This window comes from Tamandua tetradactyla, chromosome 2, assembly GCF_023851605.1.
Source record: "Tamandua tetradactyla isolate mTamTet1 chromosome 2, mTamTet1.pri, whole genome shotgun sequence".
NCBI lineage: Eukaryota > Metazoa > Chordata > Mammalia > Pilosa > Myrmecophagidae > Tamandua > Tamandua tetradactyla.
In genome coordinates, this window is record NC_135328.1 from 96,277,096 (window position 1) to 96,293,128 (window position 16,033).

The 16,033-nt window shown below is 41.5% G+C and overlaps 1 long non-coding RNA gene across 1 annotated transcript in view; it reads left to right on the forward strand.

Annotated features, from left to right (window-relative positions):
* Positions 1 to 2,895, forward strand: part of LOC143661141 (uncharacterized) — a 47,054-nt gene extending 44,159 nt beyond the window's left edge. Inside the window, exons 3-4 of the long non-coding RNA XR_013164415.1 lie at positions 2,495 to 2,606; positions 2,824 to 2,895. This is a non-coding gene — a long non-coding RNA (uncharacterized LOC143661141). The remainder of the gene's footprint in view (positions 1 to 2,494; positions 2,607 to 2,823) is intronic.
* Positions 2,896 to 16,033: the final 13,138 nt, after the last annotated feature.

Below are 16,033 nucleotides of genomic sequence, written 5' to 3' on the forward strand. Positions count from 1 at the left end.
TCACCTTTATCATGCTGCCTCTCCTCATATGTCATAGCCCCCAACACAAAAGCACAATGCTAGTATAAAAATGAGGAATTGAAAGTAAGTGGAGATGATATTTCTAGATTGTCTGTCAAGTTTAACAAAATGTGCAAAGGTAAACAAGCAGTACCAAGTCCTGAAGGTGAGTTGCATATTTAAGGTTCTTCTTTTTAATAATCTAAGCTGTTATTAGCAGTGGATTAGAAAACGCTAATATAAAAAAAAACATATGTTTTTTTTACCCTGATGCATTTTTTACCTCTAATGCAATGTACATAGTATAAATACGTAATGTAATCAAGTTTATCTTTGGAAGAAAAAGTTAATAATCTTTCATTCTACTGGCAAGTTGGAAATAAATGATGCTCTTATTGCATTTATTACAAATCATACAAATCAAACCTTCTCGACCTGAAACCATGTATCATTTGAATATTTTGAGTCCCTTTGTGATTGATCCTTTTGGCCTTCCCACTTTGCCTCTGGAGCTGCAGGCCTGGAGGCAGTGATGTGGCGGAGAACAGCTCAAGAGTGAGCAGGACACGCCATGTCCGCTTTTGATCTCCAAAGGCACCAGCCAAGCAACTGAGGACTTGCCCTCAGGTTGCTGGAGATCCCAGGAAAGCTGTGCTCATCATTCAGGGGCCCACACGGGGTTGTAAAGCTCAGGACTATTGTAGTACATGTTCCACAAAACTGACCTGCACATTGGATGATGAAAGGAAACCGCCTGGGTTTGCACAACCTCCAAGTGAGTGAATTGTGTGTGAGAGAGGGGAGAGGGGACAGTCATCACACCAAACCCACAGTGGTCAGAGAGACATTCCAGGAAAGAGTGGGAGAGGAAAAGGTAGGTCACTGCAGGGACTCAGCTAGGATACTGCTTCTGCCAAGAGAGTTTTTCGAGGTCTCCTGTGAAATGTGACACAGAAGCCTCTGATGACACATCCACAGTTTTTATTCTCTAGATGTAATTCTTTACTTCCTGGCCAGATTGCATGCCTCCTTCCACTCTGGAGAACTAGGCTTGGTAATGTAGAGGAATCTGGAAGGTCATCTTTAGCTCTGAGCTCTATGCCCAAGCACCTGGTCAACACTTTTCATTTTGCACGAGCTCTTCCCCTGTGCTCTGAATCCCTTTTCCTCCTGCCTTTTTTCACCGGTCATTTCCTCTTCCTCCAGTTCTTTCCATTTCTCCCTCTCTATTGGTACTTTCTTCTCAAAATTTAAGCACATACCAGTCTCTCCAATAAAAGCCAAAAATCAAAATCAAAATCAAACCCACCGTACTTCCAGTCTATTTTTATTGCACCCTCCCCCAATGGCTTCTACTCCACCTTTGGGAAGTCTTCTGAGTCATATTCTGTCTGCCTTGAGACTCAACCCACAGTGAGTTAAGGGTCCCTCCTTTGTGTTTCCTCCACTTTCTGGGCATCCTTCCATCGTGGCACTTTCACACGATGTCATCATGGTCTCTCTTGCCTTCCCTCTCCTTCCCAGTAGCCCATGAGTTTCTTCAGGAATGGGGATGCATCTTCCACCTCTTTATTGCTGTGCCTGTCACTGAGTCTCAGGCTTAGAGGGTGTTCAATGTTTCATTGCTTGTCTGCATGTCATCGTAGTTTTCAATCCCCATTGCAGGTCCCTTCTCCTTCAGGAAAACATTAACACACAGATTTGATAGTTCTCTTCCTTTTCCAATTTCCTCTAATTCTTATTTTCTCCTCCCTTTGATCTAAGACCTAAGTATAACTCTCTTCTACTGCTCTATGTTCTGTGAGCAAGCAGAGTTTTTTTACTAACATTTTAAACTTCTTGAGGGAAATTACCACACCCCACACTTTATCCACATCCTTCACGTTCGCTGATAAGGAGCCGGAAGAGAGGAAGCACTTCCAAAATATGTATTTAATTATATTAAATTTAAATGTAATATAAATGATGAGTGTCATCATGCATTAATGATATTGTGTCAGATTGTTAGTTACCTATCCGATATCCGTTCTCTATCTTTTCATGAGAAACAGAGTCTCTGCAATTTGGGGGTATGTGCAATATGACCAGGTCCCCAAACAAAAAACTACTTTTCCCAGCTTGTTTTGCAGCTCAGGGTGATCTGTAAATAAGTTCCAGCCATTGAGATGTAAGCAAAACTGTTGTATGGAATTCCAGAAAAGCTCCTCAAAAGGGAGCTGACTTATTTTCCTTCCCATTCTCCTCCATCTGTTTGCAAGGATCCCAGACAAGAGGCTGGAGCATCAGCAGCCAGCTTGTGGATGGAAGTTATGTGCTCAGAATGGCAAAGCAGAAGGATGGAAAACGTCTTGTTACCTGATGCCTTTACAGCACTGTCCTCCCAGCCCTGGATAGCTCATTTCTGGATGTCTTCATGTCTTTTATGTAAAAGAACAGAAGTTTATGATTTTAAGCCTATTTTTAAAAAATTTGGATTTTCTATTTTACACAGTAGAACATAATCCTACCTGCAACAGACACAAATTAACCTTGCCAAAGGATAGAGGGCTGTCTGAAATAAAGGCAATATTCTTCCACGAAAAAAAGGAATCTCTACTAATATCAAGGTACCAGTGAACTACTACTATTGAATATATTTTACTTTACTAATGTAAAATATATTGTTTATTCATTTTTCCCCATCATGATTGAATCCTTCAGTGTTACGGAGCTTTAGTTTGTCTTCCCATGAAAGGATGATTTTCCTGTAAATTAGAGCACGAAGAAAAAAAGCCTTGTAAATCTTCACTCTCACTTAACTTGCCCATTGTCCTCTCTCTGCAGGAAGCCTACAGGTTGCAGAAGAAAATGGCTGGTGAAAATGCAGCCGAAAGAATAACGTGGTTTTGAAAAGAGGTGAGAATAAGTGAAATTAGTGTAACAGCAGACGGCCATTTTTTCCCTCTTACTTCACAAACTTAAAATTGGGGAATCACTGAGAGAGGAGTCTTTGTTTTAAATGAGTGCAAGACAGGGACATATCTCTCTAAGGATCACATTAAATGAGGTGGAAAGAGAAGAGACTTGGATGATAAATCAAAAATCCCACCCCCTCTGTCTGTCTTCCCCCAACACAGCACATCAGGCCAACATAAGGGATCAGTTTCCAATCCTAGGATGTGGAAGGTTTTGTGAAAAGCCCAGCTCTTCAGGGCTCTGGTAATTTTAGAAATGCATTCAGAATATGGGCATAAAAGCATTGTCCTGCGTTTCTCAGGTTCTGCAATTTTCCCTCAAGAAGGACTAGAATTAATGAACAAAATTCCAGCATTTGTGATAAGACAAATTCCAGAGTACAAACCAGAAGGACCTAAAAAGTAAATAATGCTATTTCATAATAAACTAAGACTGAAGATGAACCTTAGCAAGAAATGAAAGGATAAAGAGTGCAGCAATATGTTAGAGGCATGAAGAAATGTTTGCCACAAAATCTCAGGGATCCACTTTCCAGATTCCTCATTCACATGGCTGGCAAATCTTTGCTGGAAAGTCAGCTGGGAGCCTCAGTTTCTCTCCATGGGGGCCTTTCCCCCGGTTGCTTGGGCTTCCTCAGACAATAGGGGCTGGGTTCCAGAAGTTTGCATTTCAAGAGAGCTAGGTAGAAGTGCAGGACATTTTAGTTCTCTAGCCTTAGAAGTTGCAGAGCAGCACATCTAACATAATCTATATTCAGTGCTGTCACAAAGGTTTACCTGGGCTCAAGGAGAAGGGGCATGGGCCCCACCATTCCAAGGTCATAATGTAAGAAGGGCAGGTGGGATGGGAAATATTGTTGCAGCCAGCTTTAGAAAACATGGACTCCCACAGAAGGAAAAGTAAGAGGGAAAGAGGGAAATTTTTCAGTCACCTAATTAGCCTGGCACGTAATCTACCATGTATTAGCTCTTCTAACACCTGGAGATGCTTTGGGAGGTTAAATTCCACCTGCAGCCTCTATTAACATCATGTGGTATCCAGAAGTCACCGGGTTCCTGAAACTTTAAGAATTCAAAAGACCTAAGTACTAATTTCCAGGCGCCGCTGCTTTCAATAAACACCATGCGGTCATTTTGTTTGTACTAAGAATGAGGTGTTTTGGGGGAATCTGCTTCTTCCTGTCCTCTGTCCACTGAGAGGCAGGGCAGTCCCACACCTGGGTCTCCATGGCAGTGGGCGCCCATCTCCACGGCTTCTGTCATGGCTAATTTCGGGTGGGGTGGTGGTGTGGGGAGGTCAGGCAATGCACGCGGGGAGCCGGCCTTTGGGCAGCCAACATCTCTCTACTGCCATGGTGACACATCTCACTATGGTAAATAACAGTAACCCGAGTTTTTCTAGCCTGTGGATATAAATTGAGGTCGCAGTACCAGCAATAAATCACATTTCATTGGTTAATACCCTCACCTGTGTAATAGCATGTTCTGCAAAATCTTCCCAGTGAGTATTTTGGGGATAACCTCAGGTTATCTCACCTGTCGATCAGTCATGTGCCTTCCTGTCTTTTGCTCCAGGCCCTCCTGGTTGAGGTTTTCTGCCTGTGAGGTCTTGGAAGGGTGGCCTCACCCATTCCTCACTGTTACCCAGTCACTGCTGCTGTTACTCGTGGTCACTGTTTGTCATGATCACTGTTCCTCACTGTCATTTTGTATCTGCACTAGGGGCCAGAGCATCCCTGGGGACTCTGCAGGCTCCAGGTTGCTAAAGGCATCCTGTGTCCCAGGCAGAGGTGGAGAGGAGGCTTCCTGCCCCACCTCTGTGCCATCTTACTTTGCTTTCTGGATACCAGAGTGGCGTTGCTGGAACCCTGGGTCTCACAGAGCCCCTTCTGACAGCACTTTCCCCGGTCTCTGCAAACACCCTCTCTCTCCACAGGACTCAGATGGGAATCCAGGGAGGCCAACTTCTTAAAATGGTGCCAATAGGCTGCCTACCCTACCAAGTCATTGGCCATTTCCAGACGTGTCGGATTCCCAACTGAGAACACAAATTAGGTTCAAATGTGACTCCCTGCTACATTACTAGACGCACACAGTACATCACAATGCTTTCCCCTGAATCAGCTCTGTGAGGCAGTGTTGTTGGTTAAATTGTGTCATTCAAGAAGATATTCACAAGTCCTAATTCTCGGTGCCTGTGAATGTGACCTTATTTAGAAATAAGGGTCTTTTTAGATATAATCAAATTAAGGTGAGACCATACTGGCTTAGGGTAGGCCAATATGATTGGTGTTCACATAAGAAGAGGGGAATTTGGACACAGGCATGGAGATACATGGCAGAAAACAACCTTGTGGAGATGTGAGGATGGAGGCAGAGATTGCAGTGGGGCTTCCACAAGGCAAGGAATGCCTAGGACCGCCAGAAGCTGGAAGAGACAAGGAAGGTTCTTCCCTAGAGCCTTTGAGGGGAGTTAATGGTCCTGCCAACATTTTGATTTTTGGAGTTGTAGTTTCCAGAACTGTGAGAGAACGAATTTCTATTGTTTTAAGCCACCAGTTTGTGGCAATTTGTTACACTAGCCCTAGGACACTAATACAGGTAGGTAGGATAGATATTATCATGGTTTCCATTTTTTTATACAAAGAAATTAATTCTCAGTGGGGATGCACAATGAGGCCAAAGTGAGACAATAATTAAGATTCAGATTCAAAGACCATGAATGGAGGTCTTTGAAAGCAAAACTAGGAGCGTCCTTGGAATCACTCTGTCATGACAGGTCACTGAGCCTAGCCTGGTGGCTCTAGGCATTTGGGTGCATTTTGCTCTCTGTGCTCACAGCATGGTGGTCTGTTGTAACATTTGTTACATTTTATGGCCCTACTTTAAATGTCAGTCTTCCCCACTAAATTCCTCTAGTGCCAGTGGAGTTCTTGGCATGGAGAAGGCACTTGATAACCATTTATTGATGGAATGAATGTGAACCACTTAATGTTTCTCAAATGAAGGTGGCAACCTTCTACCCTGCAGAGCATTTGGGAATGTGTGGGAGCATTTTTGTTGTGGCAATACTGGGGAGTGCTGCTAATAATAGCCTTTAGCAGCCAGGGCCAGGGATGCAGATGGCAATCTGTTGGACAGTCCTGCATAAAGAAGTGTCCTGCCCCCAGAGCAAATTGTTCCTTCTTTGAGAAAAACTGCCAGGAAATTCAAATGCCAGGGAAGTCCTGGGGCCTCCTAAGGCTCCAGGTTTAGTGCAGGATACCTTAGCTACCTGGAGAGTGACCTTGCTATTTGAGATCAGGAGTGAAAATGGGGTCATGTTTATATACCCACCTCAAGATATGATTTAAAGTGATAACATGTAAAGCCACTTATGCAGTTGGCAGACAAGTATTTTGAGTTTTTTCCACCTGTCTTCAGGTAATGAGAATGCTCACTTGTCAATGTATCACTTTGGCCTGTGATATAACTGAACAGAAGGAATTTGAAGGCAGGCCAAGTATCCTAGAATATGCCCCTGGGAAATATGGAAAATATGATGGTAGTACTTTCTGTTATGAGGATTTCACGAAAGAAACATGAACAGTTTCAGAAAACCGGGGCCTGGCACTGTTGTCTCTCAAAAAATGGTTACCTTGATGACTAGACAGTAGAGATCCAAAGAAAAGCTCTTGTTTAGATATTATTAAGGCAGCATAGATCAAACCATATTCTTTCTTCTTAGCAAAATTGAGTGAGATTTCTTCAATGAGCCCTCCTCATCCTCGGTTTTGAGAAAATTCGATTTTTTGCAGAGGATACATGTCTTGACTTTACTCTCCATTCCTACCACTGCAAGGCAGGGATGTTTGGGGCAAAGCACATATGATTCAGGTGCCTTATTGTGTCTCTTTGTTCCATCTGAATTCCCACTGGTGAATGAATTTACCTTCCACTTGCTTTTTATTAGTGGAAACATGTCATAGAAACATTTTAAAATGTTGATAAAAATAGTAAAAGCATAATACAACCCTATCACAACTGTTTTAAAAGTTGCCATCCCATGCTGTTCTGTAAGAATGTGCTTTTATAGAGTTGCCATCATAATGCATATACTATTTTGATTTTTACCATATCCAATATATACATTATGTCTTTTCCATGTTTCCATGTAGGCTGCATAATTATAATGTTTAATGCCTGCAAAATATTCCATTGCCATAATATGCTATCCCATCTTGTTGGATATCGAGGTTATTTTCATGAGGAAGTGCTGCAATTAATATTTTTTTACAAGCAGTTTGTTTTTAGTATTGCTAAAATGTTTCATAGAATAAATTCCTAGTAGCTCAAATGCAGAGTCAAAATAGTAAGAACATTATAACCCCTGTTCTGTATTTCCTTATTACTTTCCAAAAAGGTTGTACCAATTTACAATGCCTTTAGAAGTGTATAGGAACCTAATTTCACAGCAGCCTTGGATCATACAGTTTTTTAAAAATTTAGATTTCAAATGATAAGTGAACTTTAATTTGCATTTCTTTGATTATTGTCAAGTATAATTATTTTCAATGTTGTGCTGGTTTGAAAGGATGTATGGACCCTAGAAAACAATGTTTTAATCAAAATCCCATTTCGTAAAGGCAGAATAATCCCTATTCAATACTCTATTTTGAATCTGTAATTAGATCATCTCCCTGGAGATGTAACCCAATCAAGAGTGGTTGTTAAGCTGGATTAGGGGAGATGTGTCTCCACCCATTTGGGTGGGTCTTGATTAGTTACTGGAGTACTACAAAAAAGGGAACATTTTGGAGAATGAGAGATTCAGAAAGAGCAGAGAAGAACAACATAGCCATGAGAAGCAGAGAGAACCAGCCAGCGACCTTGGAGATGAAGAAGGAAAACGCCTCCCAGGGAGCTTCATCAAACAGGAGGCCAGGAGACAAAGCTCAAAGACAACGCTGTGTTTGCCATGTGCCCTTCCAGATGAGAGAGAAACTGTGACTGTGTTCACCATGTGCCTTCTCACTTGAGAGAGAAACCCTGAACTTTATCAGCTTTCTTGAACCAAGGTATCTTTCCCTGGATGCCTTAGATTGGACATTTCTACAGACTTGCTTTAATTGGGACATTTTCTCAGTCTTAGGACTGTAAACTAGCAACTTATTAAATTCCCCTTTTTAAAAGCCATTCTGTTTCTGGTATATTGCATTCTGGCAGCCAAAAATGCAACATATAGGGTGGGCCACGGTGGCTCAGCAGGTAAGAATGCTTGCCTGCCAAGCCCAAGGACCCAGGTTCGATTCCTGGTGCCTGCCCATGTTAAAAAAAAAAATGCAATATACAAACTAGAATACGTGTTTTATTTTCTCTTTATATTTCTTTTTTTGTGCATGTTCATATAGTCAGCCTTTTTCCAAAACATAGTAAAGTTTAGTGGAATAAAAAGAATACTAGTTTGGTTGGATGGCCTTTTGCTCCCTGGAGCTGGCTGATCACTGCTTCTTTCTTGGTCTAAAATTAAATGACTCTAAGTACTGTATGTGATACAAACTAAATCCAACTATGTATAGTACTATAAAATATTGTATCTGTAACTAGCCTAGGCAAGTATCTGGAATTTAACACTGGGTATTTGGTTGTGTTAAATAGACTTTGGGAAGGCCTGTGGTTTCTGAGCAGCATGTGAAGGTAAACAGGAAAGTCTTCACTCATTCATTTATTCATTTATTTCACAAATACATACAGAGAACCTAGAATATACTGGATTCCACAATAAATGCGTGGCATGTAAAGATGAAGATGATGTAGTCCTAGGGCCGTTCTGGTCATGTGGAGGGGACAGCTGATCAGGGTAACTGAAATGAAATGCAGTAAGGGCTGCAGTGGGCAATATGGGGACACACATTTATGAGACCTCAAGGAGGAGTGGACACTGGAGGCAGGACTTGAAAGATGAATAAGAGTTTGCTAAATGGGAGAGGAGATTCTAGACATACAGAGAGTAACATTTGGAAGGCAGGAGATTGTGCAAAGGTAACACTGATAGTGACAAGTCAGGGTTCTGGAATATACGGTGCACTGGGCAGAGATAGAGCTGGACAGATAAATTGGGGTTAGATTTTATGTCAAGCAAAAGATCTGATTTTTATCTTCTGAGAAACCTGGATGCAGAAGGGAGGTAACATGACCAGAAGTTTTTTTGTTGTTGTTTTTAAAGATCAATTCTGGGAAACCCATAAATGCCATTGAAAATTACTCATCTCAAACCTATGACTAATTATTTCAACTTGGGGATTCTGTTTTTGAGACCTGAACCCCTTTGCATTTAACACTCTCTCTCTACTCATCTTTGACTCCTTGGCATCTGAACAGCTGGAAAATATAGAATAAACTTTTAAACAGCATGTTGGTTGTATTTTCAAATAGTATGCACAGTGTTGTCCTTTGAACTCCAGATACATTTTCAAGTGAAACATTTTACATTTAAAACAATGGCTTAAATTGTTAATTTGTAAAAAAAAAAAAAGTATATTTAATTCATAAATACAATGACCCAGTTTGGCTAATAAATTATGTAATCACAATATGGAATAAAATATGGGATATTTTATTAGGGAGCACGGTGGAGTTACGTGATGGCTCTTTTAGCTTCTGCGTAGATGCCATACACATCACTTCTGCTCACATTTCATTGGCCAAAGCAAGTCACATAGCAACTCCTGCATTCTGTATGGCAGGGCTTATAACCCTCCTGAGGGGAAGGCTCTCAAAACCACATGGACAAGCAACCTAATATCTATCATCCATCCACTATCTATCCATCTATCCCTCCCACCCTCCCTCCCTCCACCCACCCACCCATCCTTCCATCCATCCATCTCTATCCATACGTACATATATATGTATGTAAATAGCCTGTATACTTATGTAAGACATACATCAGTATCTGTATCTAGATACATATCTCAATGATTAAGAGAGGTCCTAATTAGTTTTTTTGAAGGATGAAATCAGGGTCAGTCATTTTCCATTTGCTGTTGGCTATTTTCTCTCAACTTGCCAGCCTGCTCTGTATTTCCGAATGCTGACCCTTGCAAAATGCTACCTGGGCTTCCCTGATTTCACTTAGGTTTGTTTCATGATAGGCTCTGGCAGGAGATTGGAGGAAGCAAGGAAGGAAAAGTCAGGATATTTCTCCAACCACATCGCCTGCTTCTGGTAGTATCCCTGGCAGTTGTTGCAACCCCTTCCAGCAAGTACAAGGCTATCTCTTCCTCTTTACCTAGCTGCCAATGAGCATCCTCTACTTGTGGGCTCATCTCACTGTCCATCCAGCCCTAGGGATGTCAGGGTCTTCTTACAGTTTCTAATCGCTAGTTGCCATCTCTAGTTGCCTCACTGTTTGCTCCTTCAACCTTTGGAACTCCTTCATAACAGTTCCCCATATTAAATCCCCTCTATTGAATGGCCTGGTGTGGGTTCTATTTGCCTGCTTGACCCTATAACACAGGCCATTACAAATTCGTGGCCCTTCTCAAACTAATCGTGTTAGATGAAAGTTTAAGTAATCTTTCCTTCACAGTCAATTAATCAGGTTTATCTGAGGATACTTTAGAAAGTGTGCTTAAGTCCCTTTAAACCTCATATCTCAAGACTAGGCTCCAAGTATTTTGTTCTAGGCCCAACCGATAGAAAAATTGGAAGCAAATAAATATTTTAAAATATTAAAAAATACTTACAAGTTGTTACCCCTTTGAAAACAGAGCAGAGCAGGAGAAGGACAGGAAATTCATCTGCCAGTAAAGAGACAAGTGACTGGCTCAGATTTCATCTCTCAAAATCAAGGGGAACTTTTTTAGTGAGTGTGATTAAAATAAATATCTATAGGTAGATATTGTTACTTACCTTGCATACAGGTGTATGTACCTGCACACATACGAAATTTATAAAATCACATATATGGGAGAGATACCTATATGTGCAGATGGCTCAAATATATTTTAAAAGGCTGTGGTTATATTAGTAATCTTTAAAGAGTTTATTTAAAGACATTCAAAATGTAATGATCAAAGCCAAAGAATGATACATTTAAAAGCTCCCCTGTTTTGTATCATCTTTCTATTGATGTCTTTGATACGATAATGGAAGCACATTTTAAATTTGGAAGGGAGTAGAGACACAAAAGGAAGATTTGATTGCATTCAGACAGAATAATTTTTTTTTTTTTTTGCAAGTAAGTATTGAGTGAATGGGCAAGTGACAGCCTTAGAGACAGTGGAGTCACATGGTGCTTCCCCTAAATTCACAAGAGGATTTTACTTCAAGTTCTACAAGGGAGAGAAGCAAGAAGGTTGGTTTCTCAGGAACAGTTTGTTCATCCCGTTCTCTGTTCAGTCTGGTACTGGTCTTGTAACAACTATCAGGCAAGGCTACTGCTGGGGCAACAGTGCTGCGGTGACATTTCTAAGTGTTTTCTTATGCCTGAAAGGGACCCATGGGAGCTCCTCTTCGGAGACTGGCATCACTGAACAGGCCAGGATTGCACATGGGAATTGGGTAGTCATCAGGGTTTTTTGAGAAGAAATGATGGCAGTTCCTCTGTGGGCTTCTTGCTAAGGAGGAATGAAGTGACACAGGGTCCTTAATGTGTTTTAGTGTGGTCTCCAGAGACTGACCTGAATGCAGATCTCAGCACAGCCCCTTGCTAGCTTTGTGAGCTTGAGCAAGGCATGCAATCTCTTGGGGCTACAATCCTTACATTCATAAAAATGGGACTATCTTTTCTTGAGCAGTAATTTATGTCTGTCTATCTATCTATCTATCTATCTATCTATCTAATCTATCATCTGTCTATATCGATTATCTATTTAATGTGTGATACATAAAAAGCTTTAAATGTTGCATTGGTTTTGTTATTGATACTATTAACGGTTATTTGTATGGCCTTACTTGTGAAATCCTTGCAACCAGCTTATAGTATAATTACATACCCCGCTTTTCTACAATTTGCTAGTAGGCCTACCCCTTTAATCCAGTTTTCTCACAATAAAGACAGAAACTTGAAGCCCAAAGAAGTCAAATAACTTGCTGCAAATTGGACAGCTAGTGATAGCAAATATGGAAGTATAACCCAACCTCTTGATTCCCATGCCATCGCCCTTTCTACTCCAACAGAAAGATCAATAAGCATTTCGAGTGTGTACTCTCTCAAAGATGGTCATGTCAGCACCTATGTTTTTCCTTTCCCTCACTTAACTTCAATCTAATTCCCTGCCTCTTTCCATCTCTTTTTACCTATCAGAGCCTTACTTTTTCTTCCATTGAATCTTTTTCTCCATTCACTGTCCTTTAAGCACTCTGATAAATATTCTCTGTTAATTATTTTGTTTTCTAATTCATTCAGCAAACATTTACTGAGCTGTCCTGAAGTACCAGGCACTGGAGAACAAATGTCTAAGATGACCCAAGGGGCTCACAATCTCTGGAGGAAATGTACTTGCAAACAGAAATTGCAGTGCCTCATAGTCAAGAGGGAAGCAGAAAACTAAGGGCCCTTGGGAGGATGTCTTTAGCTCTGCCCATTTCCATTTCCTTAGCTGGGGAACATTCCACTGAGCAGGTACACAGTATTTGAGGGAGCACGGGTTCTTGGGATCCCTTGCATTTAACTCTCAGCTCTACCATTCTAGTGTGCTCTTGGGCAAATTGTATTCAGGAATCCAGGGTTCCTCCTTTGTAAAGTAGGAATAATAACAGTATCTGCCTCAGAGGGAGTGTGGGTGTTCTAGTTTACAAAGTGCTGGAATGCAATATACCAGAAATGGAATGGTTTTTAAAAAGGGGAATTTATTAAGTTTCAAGTTTACAGTTCTAAGGCCGTGAAAATGTCCAAATTAAAGCAAGTCTATAAAAATGTCCAAATTAAGGCACCAAAAAAAGGTTACCTTCACTCAAGGAAGGCCGATGAAGTTCAGGTTTTCTCTCTCAGTTGGAAGGGCACATAGAGAAGTCTGCTAGCTTTTTCTCCTAACTTTTTGTTCATGAAGCTCCCCCAGGGGCATCTTTCTTCTTTATCTTCATAGGTCTCTGGCTGTGTGGGCTCTCAAGCTTTTTCCAAAATGGTTCCCTCTTTAAAGGGCTCCAGTAAGCAACACTGCCTTGAATGGGTGGAGACGCATCTCCACGGAAACCATCTAATCAAAAGTTACCACCCACAACTGGGTGGGTCATATCTCCATGGAAACAATCAAAAAGCTTCCATCCAGCAATATTGAATGAGGATTAAAGAACTTGGCCTTTCTGAGGTACACTACAAATTCTAACCAGCCCTGGGCATAAATGAGAAAACTTGAAAAATTAAATATTTTAAGTATTTATCAGTTGTCATCTCCCTTTAAATACAAAGCAAAGCAATATGAGGGCAGGAAACCCATCTTAGAGCAACCAGGCACACACTGCTTGGCACATAGTAAACATTCAATCAAAGCTCTTTCTGATTTCCTTAAGAGGGAGAGTAAATAGATTATTAACTGTTGGATAGCTGGGATCTAGGTTAACCAGGAAAAAAGGATCAGGACCTCTCCTCTTTGTGCAGTTCAAAGCAAAAGTTTACTAGTTCTCCAAACCCAAATGGTTGAGTGGACCAGGAAAGGATGAATAACTGATCCTGATGGGTGGTTGATGACTGACATGCCAAGGGTGGCCCGCAGGGCTGATGGGCCAAGCGTGTGCAAAGCTTGAATCTTATAACCTTTGTGGTCCAGCTGTGGGCTGAACAAAGAGTGACATAGGTGATGTGAGGAGCTTTGAATAGAGCCCGAGATCGCATTTTTCTGTATACTGGGAAACGGTTTACTCAGGGAATATCTGATTTCTTTTCTAGCATCCTTTCCTATTAACTAGGAGGCGATTCCCCCATCTTGCCAGCTGTTTCTTGGGCACGGTAAGCTCATCATTCTCCATTCAGCTCACAGCTAACAGAAAAGTTCCCCAGGCAAAAACAAAAACACACAAATGGAAAAATCCCAATAGCCAGAACAAAACACAAATGTTCTCTGTCCTGCTCCAGTGTCTGGAAAAATGAACATTCCTGAAAAGTGACATTGGATTAGTTTCCAACAGGCTGGCACACATGTGGGGTTCGGGTAAGGAAACACTGAAAGCTGTGTCAGTCTATGAGTTAGTTATATTGCCGTGTGTGTGTGTGTGTGTGTGTGTGTGTGTGCATGCACATACGCACTCATGCATGTATTGGTAGGGGTGGAGGAATGGTTTAAAGGGGATTACTGTAGCTCAGACAGGGTGGGAAGCTCATTTTTTTCTTGGAATCAAATGCATTCAGAGCTGGATAAGATGAAAAACTTGATTCAGCATTTTCTGCAAGAAGTCACCCAAGGTCTCCTTTCTCAGCATCTGGGGCCGCAAATGCCACCTCAGTTGCACAGGCTACGTACGTGCACACACGTACGCATTTTTTAACAGTCTCACATGACCAGAATGGATTTGTTCCTTTCTGTGGGAAGCCACAACATTTATTACATCTCTTTCTCAAATAAACCTCAAAGCGAGAATTTCATCTTTCCTCATGTAATCATTATAAGGTAGAAAATGAAAATTTCCAAACCTAAAAGCATGTTGCTAAGAGCTCCAGGGCACTGAATGTCACTTCCCACTTTGATGTGTTCATGGGGGAGGGGGGCGATAAAAAAATTTTTGTAAAGGAGAAAGGAAAGAAAAGAGGAAGAAAGATATCGTGCATCTTCCCTGAGATTTTCAGACAGCATCTTTTTTTTTTTTTTTTTTTTAACTCTTTATGTAGTGACAAGATGGAGCTGATTAAAAGAAGACAAGGAAAGTCTCGGTGCCAGACCACTTCAGAAATGAAGCATTCCAGAAAGACATGTAAGAACTCCTGTCAGAAACAGGAATGATTTCACGGCCCCGCTTGCATATTAATGAACTACAAGTAACCTCAGTTTAGTGGTGCAGATGCAACATTTCAGGAGCTGTGCCAGAATTCAGCGATAAATGCCAGCTCCAGGGAAATACATTTTATGATAGAATTAGGAGAGCAGCCATCTGAGACGTCCACCGTAAACCCCCCTTTAAAATGTAAAGTGGTTTCTGGGGAGCCGGGCATGGGTGGTATGGAGAAGTTGGGGTGTACCGGTTTGCTTGTCTGAATCTGACTTCCATGCCTGTTCTCAGCCTTCAAGTCTTCTGTCACTGCATATTTCCTCCAGCAACAAATCCACTCACCTGAAGGTCAGTCTCGGGTGAACTGATTAATTTTGCTGCCTATTTTCCTGGTGTCATTAAAAAAACACGCACACACACAAAAACTGTTTAAACACATAATCCTCCTTGCTTTAGAAGCAAAAAGCCTCTATTTGCTCCTCCTCGTTTCCTGTCAGGTGTTTCTTTTTCCCAACTTCTTGCAACCTGTGGTTGCATTTTTAGGCAGAAGACAAACGACAATTCTCTTTTCTTTCCAGTGTTTCGATTTGCTTGATTCTCGCCCCCTTGCTCACTCATTCCCCTTTGCCCCATACACATAGTACAACTGCCACTGTCGTCTGTGCTCACCATCTGTTTCTAAAATTTCTATCTTACAGGAATCACATGACAGTTTGAGGTGCAGCCATTTCAATACTGCATGGTTTCGCTCGGCGGGGTTTGGAAGCAATGGCTGTGTGCTTCTGCCTTTCGAAGCTGACCAGCTAATGTGGGATGATGGTTAGCTACCCCTCTTGAAGGGCCTTCCAAAGTGGCTGCCAGCTATATCAGATATTTCGGAGAGATTGGAAATGGAGAGGAAAGCCACAACATTTATTTTCAGCTAAGAACGAGACTAGATAGCAACCAAGAAGAAAAAGCATGGACGGAGCAATAGCCTGTGCTGCCATGTAAGAAAATAACCACACATGTGCGCACGCACACGCACACACACACGCACACACCTAGATCTGATTTGCTTGCTGTCTTGTCAACCATTGATATAATAATGCCATATAACAAAACACTCCAAGATTCAGCAGCTTCCAGCAACAATTATTCATTCTCGATCATGGCTTTGCAGGTCAGCTGGCGGT